Source organism: Xenopus laevis, chromosome 6S, assembly GCF_017654675.1.
Source record: "Xenopus laevis strain J_2021 chromosome 6S, Xenopus_laevis_v10.1, whole genome shotgun sequence".
NCBI lineage: Eukaryota > Metazoa > Chordata > Amphibia > Anura > Pipidae > Xenopus > Xenopus laevis.
Window position 1 is genome coordinate 53,806,967 of NC_054382.1, and position 12,953 is coordinate 53,819,919.

The following is a 12,953-nucleotide window of genomic DNA, read 5'->3' on the forward strand; positions in this document are numbered from 1 at the left end:
GGAGGGGAAAGGGAAAAGGATCAATCACACCATGTAGTAGAATCCGCTTCAGCTTTAAGTGAGATTCTTGTTTTGATGCAAGTTGAGAGATGAGAGAGAGGGCCAGAAAAAAAGCAAATAGAAGAGTGTCCAGACCGTGGGTCCTCCAAGCTTATTGAGTATTTTTTCCTCTGTAAGTTACCCACGGTTGCCAAATGGCATCATAAGTGGGGACTCGATTTTCATTATGCGCTGCCATTAATTCCATATCCGCTCTTACATCCATTGCTGATAATATTTGGTCAATTGAAATTGGTCCTCCAGGTTTCCAAAATTTGGCAATCAAGCTAGTGGTAGTGTTAAATAGGTGAAAAAGTAACTTTTTCGTAAACTTAGGCACATGGTCCGGGAACATCAGTAGCAATGCCACTTGTGGATCGTAGGGGATGTCTAATTCCAGACCAACTGTTATAACAGCAAACACAGATTTCCAAATGAGCTGTGACAGTGGGCAGTCCCACCACATATGAAGCAGAGTTCCAGACTGACCACAGTTTCTCCAGCAAAGTGGGGAATGAGATCGTGAAATTTTGTGCAAAGTTGTCGGAGTAAGATGCCACCTATAGATCAATTTCTTGTGGGACTCTAAGTGGTTAGTGCATCTGGTAGCACCTGATAAAATTTGCGCCGCTTCTAACCACTTATCAGGATGGAGTGACAATTGAAGATCTCGGTCCCATTTAATCATATACGGATATTTGTATTCTGGAGGATCTGAAAGAAGCGATTTATAACAGTCAGAGAGCACTCCCCTCATGGACCAGCCAGTAGCCGAGAGTCTCTCCAGAAATGAAGGCAGAGGAGGAGATCTGAACCCCGGGATATGCGATTTGAGCAAATGTGTAAGGCGTAAATAGGTGAAATAATCTCGGTCATCCAAATTGAATTTAGATTGCAAGTCTTGGAACGATAAATATGAACTAGGACCAAACAGGTCTTTAACAATTTGCATTCCATTAGCAATCCAGGGTTGCAAAGGTAAATCATTTATGAAATAATGGAGACTTTGCAATGGCGTTCTTAGGGAGATAGTCGAGATGATGCCCAGATCAGACCTTGCTTTGTGCCATACTTTGAGGATTTTTGTGGTAGGGGGCAACATCAGAGAACTTTTAGGTCTTAAGCAAGGAGGAGTCCACAGCAGTTGGGGAATGGTAAGTTGGGGCATTTCAAAAGTCTCCAAGTCTAACCAATATCTGAAAGATAACGGACTATGCATTTTCACAGCAGTATCCAAAAGAGAGGCTCTAAAGTAACAAGATAGGTTAGGCATTACAAAACCGCCCACAGAAGTTGGACGTTGTAACACCTTAGCAGCTGTACGAGGCTTCCTCCCTCCCCATATAAAGTCACTCATTTGTCTCTGTAACAGTTTAATGTATTGTGGCGGGAGATCTACTTGAATGGTTCGAAATAGATACAAAATTTTCGGCAAGGCCGTCATCTTTACGGCATTAATTCTGCCAGTCCATGAGATATATGAAGGTTTCCATTTAAGATACAGTTCTTGAAGGGCTTTCTGCAGGGGTATATAATTGTGCCTATACAACAACTCAGGGTCTTTAGGGACCCGAATGCCAAGATACGTGAGAAAGGACTCTCTCCACTCAAATAGATAATTACTTTTAAGAAGTCCCACCTCCTGAGCTGAGACATTAATTGGTAGGGCCTGTGTTTTTTGAGGATTAATTTTATACCAGGAAACACGATAAAAGGAATCAAGTTCTCGGAAGACATTGGGAAGTGTAATGTGTAAATTAGTCAATGAAAGAATCACGTCATCAGCAAAAAGTCCAATAGTACTATTGCCAAGTTTTGTTGGGATTCCCTTAATATCCTGATTTTGTCTAATTCTGATAGCCAGTGGTTCTACTAGAAGGGCAAAGATCAAAGGGGATAAAGGGCACCCTTGTCTTGTACCGTTGTTGATGGCGAAGGCATCCGACAGGATCCCCGATGTCAGAACTTTGGCGGAAGGCTTTGAATATAGCGGTGCGATCGCCCGCAAAAAGTTATCGCCTAACCCAAACTTATTAAGTGTCTGCATCATAAACCCCCAATGGATCCTGTCGAAGGCCTTCTCCGCATCTAATGACAATAGTAAGGTTGGGAGTTTATTGCGTTTAATAATATGAAGTAAATTATGAAATCTTCTGGTGTTATCGGGGGCTTGTCGTCCAGGAACGAATCCCACCTGATCATAATGGATAAGATGTGGTAAAACAGTATTCAACCGGAGTGCCAAAATTTTAGAATAAAGTTTGAGGTCAGTATTTAATAAACATATAGGCCTGTAGTTACTGCAGTGTTCCAAAGCCTTACCAGGTTTGGGGATAGTCGAGATGTGCGCTTGGAGAAATTCAGGTTGTATTTTCCCTGTATCCATAATAGATTGAAACACTTTTAATAAATGGGGGACTAAAACAGCAGCATAATGTTTGTAATAAAAGTTGGTGTAGCCATCAGGCCCAGGGGCTTTACCTAATTTTAACAATTTTATAGCTTTGAGAATTTCGTCTGTAGTTAGGGGAGCATTTAGTAATTCTAGTTGAGATGCAGAAGGCCGTGGAATGTGAATTGAGTCCAAATACTGTTGTATAACCTCTAGTGTAGGTTGTGGTTCAGCGGTATTACTGGAGAGGGTGTACAGGGAGGAGTAGTAGGAGGCGAACTGGTTAGCTATCTGAAGCGGATCAGTAATCTTGAGTTGTCCCACTTTTAGATATTGAATTCTCGTACAGTCCTGTTTTTTACGTAATTGTGAAGCTAAAAGCTTGTCTGCCTTATTGCTTTTGGTGTAGTATAGTTGCTTAAGAAGTTTTAATCTGTACTCAGTCTTAACGTAAACAAGCTTTTGGAACTCAAGTTTGAGTGCTTGGATTTTGTCCACTAGGACTTGAGAAGGATGTAAATAATAATCATGTTCAGCCTGCTGTATTTGGTGTTGCAATCCCCGAGTGTGAGATTCCCTCTTCTTACGAAGATTAGTAGCTTGCGAGATAAGCTCCCCACGCATTGTAGCTTTATGGGCTAACCAAATGATTTGGAAATCCATCCCTGGAGTAACATTGTTCACAAAATAAGAAGTTAAGGAATGTCTCAAGTGTTCCTGAATATCCGGATGAGTTAGAAGAGAGTCATTTAATCTCCAGGGGGAAAAAGTTTTCCTGTCTGGGGACAAAGTGAGTTCAATTCCAACGGGGGCGTGGTCTGACCAAGATTGTGTCCCTATCCATGCTGTTTTTGTTTGGACTGTAGTTTGGGGGTCTAGCAAAATCAAATCGATTCTAGAATGAGTCAAGAATCTGGGAGAATGAAAAGTGTAGTCTTTTTCTGTCGGGTTCTGGGCTCTCCAAATATCTATAAGAGCAAAATTATGTAAAAGGTCTTTAAACTTACGGGCCTGTGATAATTGTTGACGCGTAAAGGGGTGCTGAGATGTTCTGTAGATATCCATGATAGGATCAGGAGCAAGGTTGAAATCTCCCGCCACAACACATCTACCCTTTCTAAATTGCATTAGGTGTGCCAAAGTCTTTTCAAGGAACTGCAGCTGGTTATCATTAGGAGCATAGACATTTATCAGTGTATAAAGCTGGTTATTCAAAGTACATAGAAGCAATAAGTATCTGCCTGAGGGGTCAGCAATCATGCGATGCATACTAAATGTGACCTTAGCACCTATTAAGATGGAGACACCTTTAGATTTAGTAGGAGAGAGCATGAAAGTCATGTGGGTAATGTCGATTACGAAATGCTGGTTGGTGTGATTTTTTAAAGTGGGTTTCTTGAAACATCAACACATCTGCTTTAAATTTGTAAGCCTCGTTAAGCGCTAGGTTCCTCTTTTGAGGGGTGTTTAGCCCTCTAGCATTCAATGAATATAATTTAACCATAATATGTATGACATGATTGCTTCACCACAAGTTGGATCAACAGAACATCTAAAGTCAAAGCTGAAACCCATATATAGAAACAGTGCAAGAACATTATTATGCTAAGATCCTGTAAAATAAAAAAAAATAAAAATGGTCCAGATAAGGCATGAATCATACAGTGAGAGACCTGTAAAAAAAATTAAAAAAAAAATGGGAAACCTTCCGCAAAAAAACTGTGATTAAGCATCCTCGGATGGCGCAGGTAAAAAAGCAGAGCTGCACCCAATTAGATCCCAGATGGTGTCGAAACTGGGAGTATGGGGGGAGGAAAAGAGAACTGTCATCCGTTAGCAATGCCAGCAACAGTGCTGGTATCAGCCAGAGAGGAAACAGGCGAATTAGGAGAAATTATGCTCCAACCTCTTGAGCCATAGTTGAGGTAGATGAGGAGATAGAGACATGTTGATCAGGAGAATAAGTAAAGTTAGCCAAATACATTACCCCTCCTGCCAATCTTTGCGCAATCGTTGTATTTGCTTAGATGGAGGGGATTTTGGTGGAGAATCCAAAGAGTTAAGCAGGTTCCATCTGCGCAGGGCTTTTCTGGCTTCTTCTGGAGAGGGCAAAGATGTAACCGTGCCATGCCTGTTGACCAAAAGTTTCACTGGAAATCCCCAGCGGTAGGGAATACTGTTGTCCCGAAGGATTTTGGTAGTGTCCAGGAATGCCCGTCGCTTTGCCAGAGTAGCTTGAGATAAATCAGCATAAATTTGTAAATCCGCATATTGGGACGGCCAAGCTTCCTTGCGGCGAGCAGAGCGTAGTAGCTTTTCTTTAACATGAAAAAAATGCAGTTTGGTAAGGACATCCCGCGGAGCTGTGTCTGGAGCGTTACGCGGTTTGGGAATCCTATGGATTCTGTCAATTAACAGTTCCAATGGCGGGGTATCAGGCAGAACTACCTTTAGTAGGCCCATCAGGTAATCGTCCAGGTCTTGTGCTAACACCGACTCCGGAATACCCCGCAGTTTCAGGTTATTTCTGCGAGAACGGTCTTCCAAGTCTGCTACTTTGTTAGCAAGTCGTTCAATTTCTTTCGCTGCCTTATCATGGTCATCCGCCAAGTCGTTATGGGCGTCAGCGTACTCACCCGTTCTGGCTTCAATATGGGACGTGCGATCACCAATTTCCTGCAGTTCCGCACGGATGTCCGTAGACAGTTGTTTAATGTCGGCTTGTAGGGTATGCTTGAGGTCTAGAAGCATAGTTTTAAGCTCCTCAGTCGAGGAGCGTTGCAAGTCTGCTTCCTGCCGGGGCTCTGAAATGTAATCAGGCTGCGTGGCCTCCAAAATGGCGCCTTCTGCAGCGTGTCCTGCTTTTTTTTGCTGAAGTTTAGGTGACATACCTCTCCGAAGTATGTAGATGGAAAAATATCCGTGGAATCACTCAGTCCTCGTGCTAATTATCTGTTTGTGGCTCAGTACAGCACGGAGCTCAGAACTTATGCGTCCATGTGCATTGGTAGTTGGCTCCGCCCCCGACGCCCATAGACTTTAATGGGCATCGGCGTCATTTCGCCGGGGGCAAATTTTTGGCGAAACAAAACGGGTCAAATTCGCCCATCCCTACTGGTAAGATGGCTTTGGTGGCAAGAATATCCCATAGGACTTGTAGTGCCACTCGTGATGCGGCTGATGTTGGGGGTCTGGAACACAATTACACCTGGGAGGGGATGATGATTTAAACAGCATATCCCTCTGAAATAGCTTGTGTATGCACTTGTCTGGAGTGGTACGAATCCACACACCATTTAACAGAGAAAGACGTTTTCATGGCTCTTGCACTTTGTCCTTTGAAGAAACGCTTTTGGTAAGACCAATTTGGTCTTTTGGTGGCCCTAAAGCCTTTGGAGGTGCTTGGATACATTTTGATTTGGGGAACGTTTAGGCATTCTGTGGCCAAAGTTAGACGAAAGACAAAAGGACCGTTTCTATGACGGAAAGGTCTGTTTGGTTCTCTTGTCTTGTGGGAGGAAGTTACTCTTTCCCCCTATGATTTTGTAATTGAGTGAATCTAACTCGGGTCCAAATAATGATGCTACCAAATTTTTCTTGAAGGCTGGGTCGGCATCCCAAGTTTTCATCCAAAAGGATCGTCTTGCTGCCGGGGATTGGGCTGATTATCTAGCGAGTAATTGGAGTATGTCCATGGAAGGGTCGCAGAGAAAATGTACTGCGTTGGAAACTTTTGATAAATGGGAGTGCATATCAAAGTCTGGGTTGTCTGTTCAATTAATCAGGGAACTAATGTGCGAGTGACACAGGCCGATGCCACTATGGGTTTAAAGGCTGTTGTTGCACATGAGAAAATGTGTTCACTTTAATACGATGTTCCATCTTCAAAAGGGATGGTAGTTCTTTTAGCTAGATGTGCAACTGGTGCGACTACTTTGGGAACAGTGTCCCATTTCTCCCTTTAGGAATGTTCAATATGGGTATAATGTGTCTAATCTCTTGTCTTTGGAGAACCTTCTGTCCGGATTTGCCCATTCTCTCTGAATGGTTTCGGTAATTGTACCGTGTACAGGGAAATTCTTTAGTTACTTATGAGTAGAACCAGTTTCTAAATGCAGTTCCATTTGTTCTTCCTGTATACCTAGGGAATGGAACATGTCGGACAGAAGTTCATTGACCACTTCGGTCTGTGATTTATGTGAGCGTTCAGTGGCTGGGGATTGTTTTGAAACTTTGTCTTCCCAGTCACTGTCTGCATCTTGCAGAACCCCCTCTTCTTATGTGAATTATATGGCCGACTTGGTGAAGGTGTACCAGAGGTGGCCGAAGACATGTGTACCCTGTCCTGAGAGTGTTGGGTTGTATGCATGGCCGTTAACTTATCAATGGATGCTGTCATGCGTTGGATTATTGACTAAAAAGCTTGGAGCCAGTCAGGTATCTGTTGTGGAGGGTTTCTAGATTCCCCTGTAGCTACTGATGGGTCTAAGTCAGCCGAGGGCTTATGCTTCTTACGCTAGGTCTTCAGTGCATTTCAGTATGCCGTTTTTGCTGCAGCGCCATTGGCCTCCTTGTTTTTTGACCCAACTGCACTTTCTGTGAGTGGTTAGGGATTTTGTCTGCTCAGATGCCATGTTAGGCCAGAGAGTCAGGAAATAGAGTAACAGTACAAAAAATAATTGAAAGGTTAGTGAGAAGATGCCCCATAATAATATATTAATTATTATTATGGGGTATTCCTCTTTTTCCGTAGCAGAGTAGGGTATCAGCTGAGGGTGTGTGCCCTGAAAGAAAAAATATCAAGTAGTGAGGACTTTTTCCACATCCCTGAGAGTTTTGGCCTCTGCCTGAAATGAGGCTACCTACCCGATGCAGGCCTTGATGTCTGCCACAGTGGGTATCGGTAACACCAGGTAATAGCCAAGTTCCAGACCACGATAACGCAGAGCTGTGGAGTACTTGTCGGAGTCCGGATGGTGTGGAATAGGCTTTTGTGCCATGGGCGTCTGCTTATCTCACCGCTGAGGTGCATGAAGATCCTTTGCCTGTCATGCAAGCTGCAAGGACTTCCTATCGGCAACCAGAAGTGCGCAATGTCTTTAAGTGCACCAACCGCGATGGCTCGAAATTTTAAAGTCAGCGTGGCTGAGTATAACCTGTGGAGTAGAGAGGGTTTGGAAGCGTTAAGGCATAGCGTCAGTAGTGGTTATTGGCAGCGCTACAGCATGCCTTAACCAGCAGATGGATGCTGGAGCATGTCTGAAACTGACCCCTGCTTAGTTTGTGTGGTATCCTCTGGCCAACGCTGTAGCATGCTTTTGTAAAGCCAAAATGGATATAAAGAAAACTCTCAATTCATTCAGAAGTCCTTTGAATGCATGGTATATAAAATAAAATTATCTGAAGTAAAATAAAATAAAGTAATGTCTTGAGAGCAGAGCTCTCCCATAACCTACCATATCCATATGGCAAAAAACTAATAGGGGAGGGGTTACTGCAAGGAAGGGGAGGATCTGAGGGACAGACCATCACTTCTTTGAAGCTATCCAGCCTCCTGAAGGGAAATGTGCATTAACCCATCTGTCCCTGTGCTGCCTAAGGACTCCCAGAGACAAGAGATGTCCCTGCAGTGAGTACCAACCATTTGGGATTTTTTTTTGTGTGCTACCACAATATGGGCAAGGTCTTGTGGTAATGTGGGTGTGGTTTAAAATCAGGAAGTGGCTAACACTGGCTCTATTATCGGCCCTCCACCATGTAGGTCAGAAAAATTCTGTCTTTCAGTACCACAGTAGTTGGAGATAGCAATGTCTTGGACTATTAAGACCACCTTGCAGTGGACAACCACTTCTGGTGTAGTTTTACAACAGTCTTGAATTTCCTCCATTTGTACACAATCACTGTTGAGCTTTATGGGCATCAACAACTCTGAGGTCCTCAAAAACCTCCTTTGCTTGAGCCATGATTCACATACATAAATGTGTTGTATGTGTGGTCAGGCTTTGCTAAAACCCCATTCTTTAAATAAGACAGGGACCGGATTGTCATCCCACTGAATGAAAACAGCAGACTCTTGATCACCTTCAAATTATATGAAATTCCTAAGGATTTACTTAGTTTTGGCAAATATAATAATTTTCGTTTCATTTATTTAAGTAGGTTTTCTTCATCTACTTTTCGGACTTGTCTGGAGAACTAAAGCTTAACTAAAGAAGTAGGCTGATGCAGAAACCCAAAACGTGATGAACATTTATAGCCTAAGGGTAAGTGGACACAATAAGATTCGGGGAGATTTAGCCGCCCGGCAACAAATCGCCTCTTCTTGGGGCGACTAATCTCCCCGAAAAGCCTCCCGTCGGCTCGTGAGGCAACTTCAGGCGACTTTGGAAAACTAAGTTATCCCACCTGCGGGAAGGCTTGTCAGGGAGATTAGTTGCCCAAAGAAGAGGCAATTTGTCGACGGGCGACTAAATTTCCCCGAATCTTATTGTGTTCCCTTACCAAAGGCAACCACAGCCCTTTAGCAGCAAAGATCTGTGCCTCTGCATATGCACCAGTAGCTCCCCATCTTCTTTTCTGCCAATTAATTGCACATGCTCTATGCTGCCGTCACTTACAGGGCTTAGGGACCAACTCAAAATATAAAATACACAAAATATAAGTGTTACAATATAAGGCTGATTAATACAGGTAATTACTACATGGCAGTACAGAAACCAATGTACTGTTGCTCTGCACTGTAAAACGGGCATGTTTGATCTGAAGACTGCTATAGTTTATATAAATAAGCTGCTCTGTAGCCAGGGGGGGTAGCCATTCAGGCTGAAGAAAAGACACAGGTCACATAGTAGAACAGATAAACAGATAAAACACCATTGTATTGGGCATGGCTTATATGTTGTGCTATGTAACCTATGCATTTTCAGATTTTTTTTTCAGCTTAATGGCTACCCCTATGGCTACATAACAGCTTATTTATATAAGCTATAGTAGTCTTTCTGAAACAAACACAGCTTTTAGCACTGCATTCAATCAGTATATTACATGGGAATCACTTTAAAACGCTTTACATTTTTTGTGTTGCTGGCACAAGCACATATACAGTACTCTATGAATAGAAATTCTTAAATCTGATTTGATTATGTTCAGTGCTTGTATATGCCATATTAAAATGATGTTTGAATGTCAGCTTGCATAATAGTTCAGCTGGACTTCACACTAGTGGAACTACAAACTGGGCTTTATTCTTACAGCAGAGATGTGCTCTAAAATGTAGTAAGGTTTATTTGTATAGATCATTCCACTAGTTCCTGGATTGGCATATTGTTAAGATGGCTACTAAATTCTAGCAATTTCTACAAAGTTGCTCTTCAGCTGCTTATCAAACTCACGGTGAAACCCTCACAATGAGAGAAGGGGAGGCATGATGTCAAATCTTTATCTTAATCTATTTCCAATTTTTCTCATTATATTAAAACAAACATTTTGCAAACATTTTTGGCAGGGGCGGATGTTACCGCTGATTATTAAATATGCACTATCACCTGTCTGTAAAACAAGCAAACTGATATAGTCAGGTCAAGTTCATATATGTATGTATAAAAGCCACTGCAGTAATGGCCTGTATGTATGTATAAATGTATAAATCATACCCAACTTGATATCTTTCCAAATATTTTTAAACTATAAAATAATTACAGGACTGTTTGGTAGCATATCAAACATGGTTTCTTTTGGGTGCTAGACAGCAACAGCCTATGCTAGCAAGGGTGCGTGAAGTACTACAGAAGTGTAATCCATCGAATCATTTCAGCAATTTATTAAACAACCTTTCTAAAAGCTATTCTCAAAAAAACGTTACCTGGTAATATGGATGTAAGAATGCATCTGGGCAGCCTGATAAAGCCATTTGTTCATTAAAGATGTATGTGCCAGAATTACTTTATTGCTTCAACACCTGAAAGGACATGCAAAAAGAGAAGATTAAGTTACCTAATTCATAACATGTAATGCAAGCACTAATATTACCATGTAAGTACTTTAGGATTTGTAAAAATTTCAAATGTATGAAATTATCCTGTACCTAAAGAGAAATATCTATTAAAGTAGATCATAAAGAGGTTGGTCAGCCAAGCTACAGGCTGTGGTAACTTGTATTTGTTTTGAGACCTTGAAGTCATCTATTACAAATCAGTCTTGGAGGCATGCAAAGTTTAGCCCCAAGATACTGACATCTACAATAACAACATCACTGTGTGTACACCATGAAACAAACAAAAAAAGGGAGAGGAGGAAAGAGATTCTAGCACTTGGCTTGCTAGGAGTGATTGAAAAATGAAAACCACAACTGAAAAAACATATCTGCCACAAGATAAAGTATGGATGCACCAAATCCACTATTTTGGATTTGGCTGAACCCACGAATCCTTCGCGAAAGATTCAGCTGAATACCTAACCAAATCCGAATTTGCATATGCAAATTAGGACTGGGAAGGGGAAAAATTATTTACTTCCTTGTTTTGTGACAAAAAGTCATGAGATTTCCCTCCCCAACCCTAATTTGCATATGCAAATTAGGATTCAGTTCGGCCAGGCAGAAGGATTTGGCCGAATCCTGCTGAAAAAGGCAGAATCCTGGATTCAGTGCATCTCTAAGATAAAGTAAACTAGGGTAAAACCCACCGTTAAAGGGGACCAGTCACCCAAAAAAATTAATTCCAAATCCTATTTTATCATGTTAATCAAGCAAAATGAACTTTAATTACACTGTAAAAATTATTTGAATCTTGTTTCCTTCAGTCTGGAAATTAATATTTATAGCAAGCAGGCAGGAGCCATTTTGTGGACACGGTTATAATGACAAGCCTTGCATCATCTCAAAATCTTGTTTGTGCATCATAACGGGGGACCTGATGTCCTGCCCCATGCACTGGTTACACAATTATATGGTAAAGAGAACAGTGGAAATGTGGGGAGTGCAGTGACATCTAGTAAGTGCTGAATGGAAAGTGATTTACTGCCCCTCCTCTATGCCGAAGGCATGCGCCGATATGGAACTTACTTCCCAAAGAAGATGGCTGCCGTGAACTCCGATGCTGTGAATCTGCACCGAGGGGTAAGTAAAAAGTTAGGGCGAGGTGTGTGCCTTGGGCTTTTGCTTCACACACTGGTCGCTCCATGGCCCTTTCCTTCACTCTTGGATCATCCTTGAGCAAAGTGATGGGACCCGCTGACAATTTTGTTCACTTTTGACTTGCAATAGTCCGCACCTTATTGTCAGAGTCCAGGGTAGCAGCTAGGCTGGGGGGGCGGGGGGTCTATGTAGGGTAGTGTTTTTTTTTAATAAGGGGTTTACTTCTACTTTAAGGCTGGTCAAGTTGGTAGTGTTTAATAAGTCCTACTTACGGCGCTCAGTTTTAAACATTCAGCCACATTGGAGGATTCACCAAGGGCAATGATAGAACGGTTTCACATTGAGTCTATGCCAGCGTAAGCAGAAGCCTTTGATTAAGCAGTTAGTTCAGTTTTCTTGTTTAGTGTCAAGTGTAAGTAAAATAGGCAAAACTTATGATCAGTGCAAGCCCTATTTCATACCTCCCAACTGTCCCCTTTTTCAAGGGACAGTGCAAATTTTGAAAGCTCAACCAGCAGTCCTGGTTTCAAACAGAAATGTCCGGACTTTCTCTTTGATCTCCTGCACTGAATAGCCAGATACAAAGTTTCTAACTTAAAAGGCTTTTGACAAAGATACTTTTGTAACAATTTAAGATAAGCTGGTCTCTTGGGGAAACCGTTAATTGCAGCTTAAAAGGCAATTAATATTCATTACCAAAACTGTAATAAAACATATAAACCACAGAAATGTGTTCAAACTATATAAATATAAGAAGTTTTGGCGATTTTAGCTTTCTCACCAGCTGCCAGGAAGGTTTCATGTAGACAAAAAAGTTCAACTGGGTGTATAAGTCTCTTTTTCCCAACCTAAAAAGTCTGACCATTTCTTGTTTCTAAGCATATATATCATACAATCAATGCAATGAGAAACAAAAGGTGAACAAACTATCTCTTTGGATGAAAATACATCTCTCCAATTGTCTTTCACATACAGTTAAGTCCATAAATCTTTGGACAGACAACTTTTTTCTAATTTTAGTTCTGTACATTACCACAATGAATTTTAAATGAAACCACTCAGATGCAGTTGAAATGCAGACTTTCCGCTTTAATTCAGTGGGTTGAAAAAAAAGATTGCATAAAAATGTGAGGAACTAAGGCCTTTTTTAACACACATTTCAGGGGCTCAAAAGTAATTAGATAAATTAAAAAACTGAAAATAAATTGTTAATTTCTAATACTTTGTTAAAAACCTTTAGATGGCAATGACAGCCTGAAGTCTTGAACTCATGGACATCACCAGATTCTGGGTTTCCTCCTTTTTAATGCTCTGCCAGGCCGTTACTGCAGTGGCTTTTAGTTGCTGTTTGTGGGCCTTTCTGTCCGAAGTTTAGTCTTCAACAAGTGA

The 12,953-nt window shown here is 41.6% G+C and overlaps 1 protein-coding gene across 1 annotated transcript in view; it reads right to left on the reverse strand.

The window, feature by feature from the left end:
• grb10.S (growth factor receptor bound protein 10 S homeolog) overlaps positions 1 to 12,953 on the reverse strand; it is a 180,888-nt gene that overhangs the window by 124,263 nt on the left and 43,672 nt on the right. The window contains exon 2 of the mRNA XM_018269367.2: positions 10,293 to 10,388. The gene's annotated coding sequence lies outside the window, so the exon portion shown is untranslated. The remainder of the gene's footprint in view (positions 1 to 10,292; positions 10,389 to 12,953) is intronic.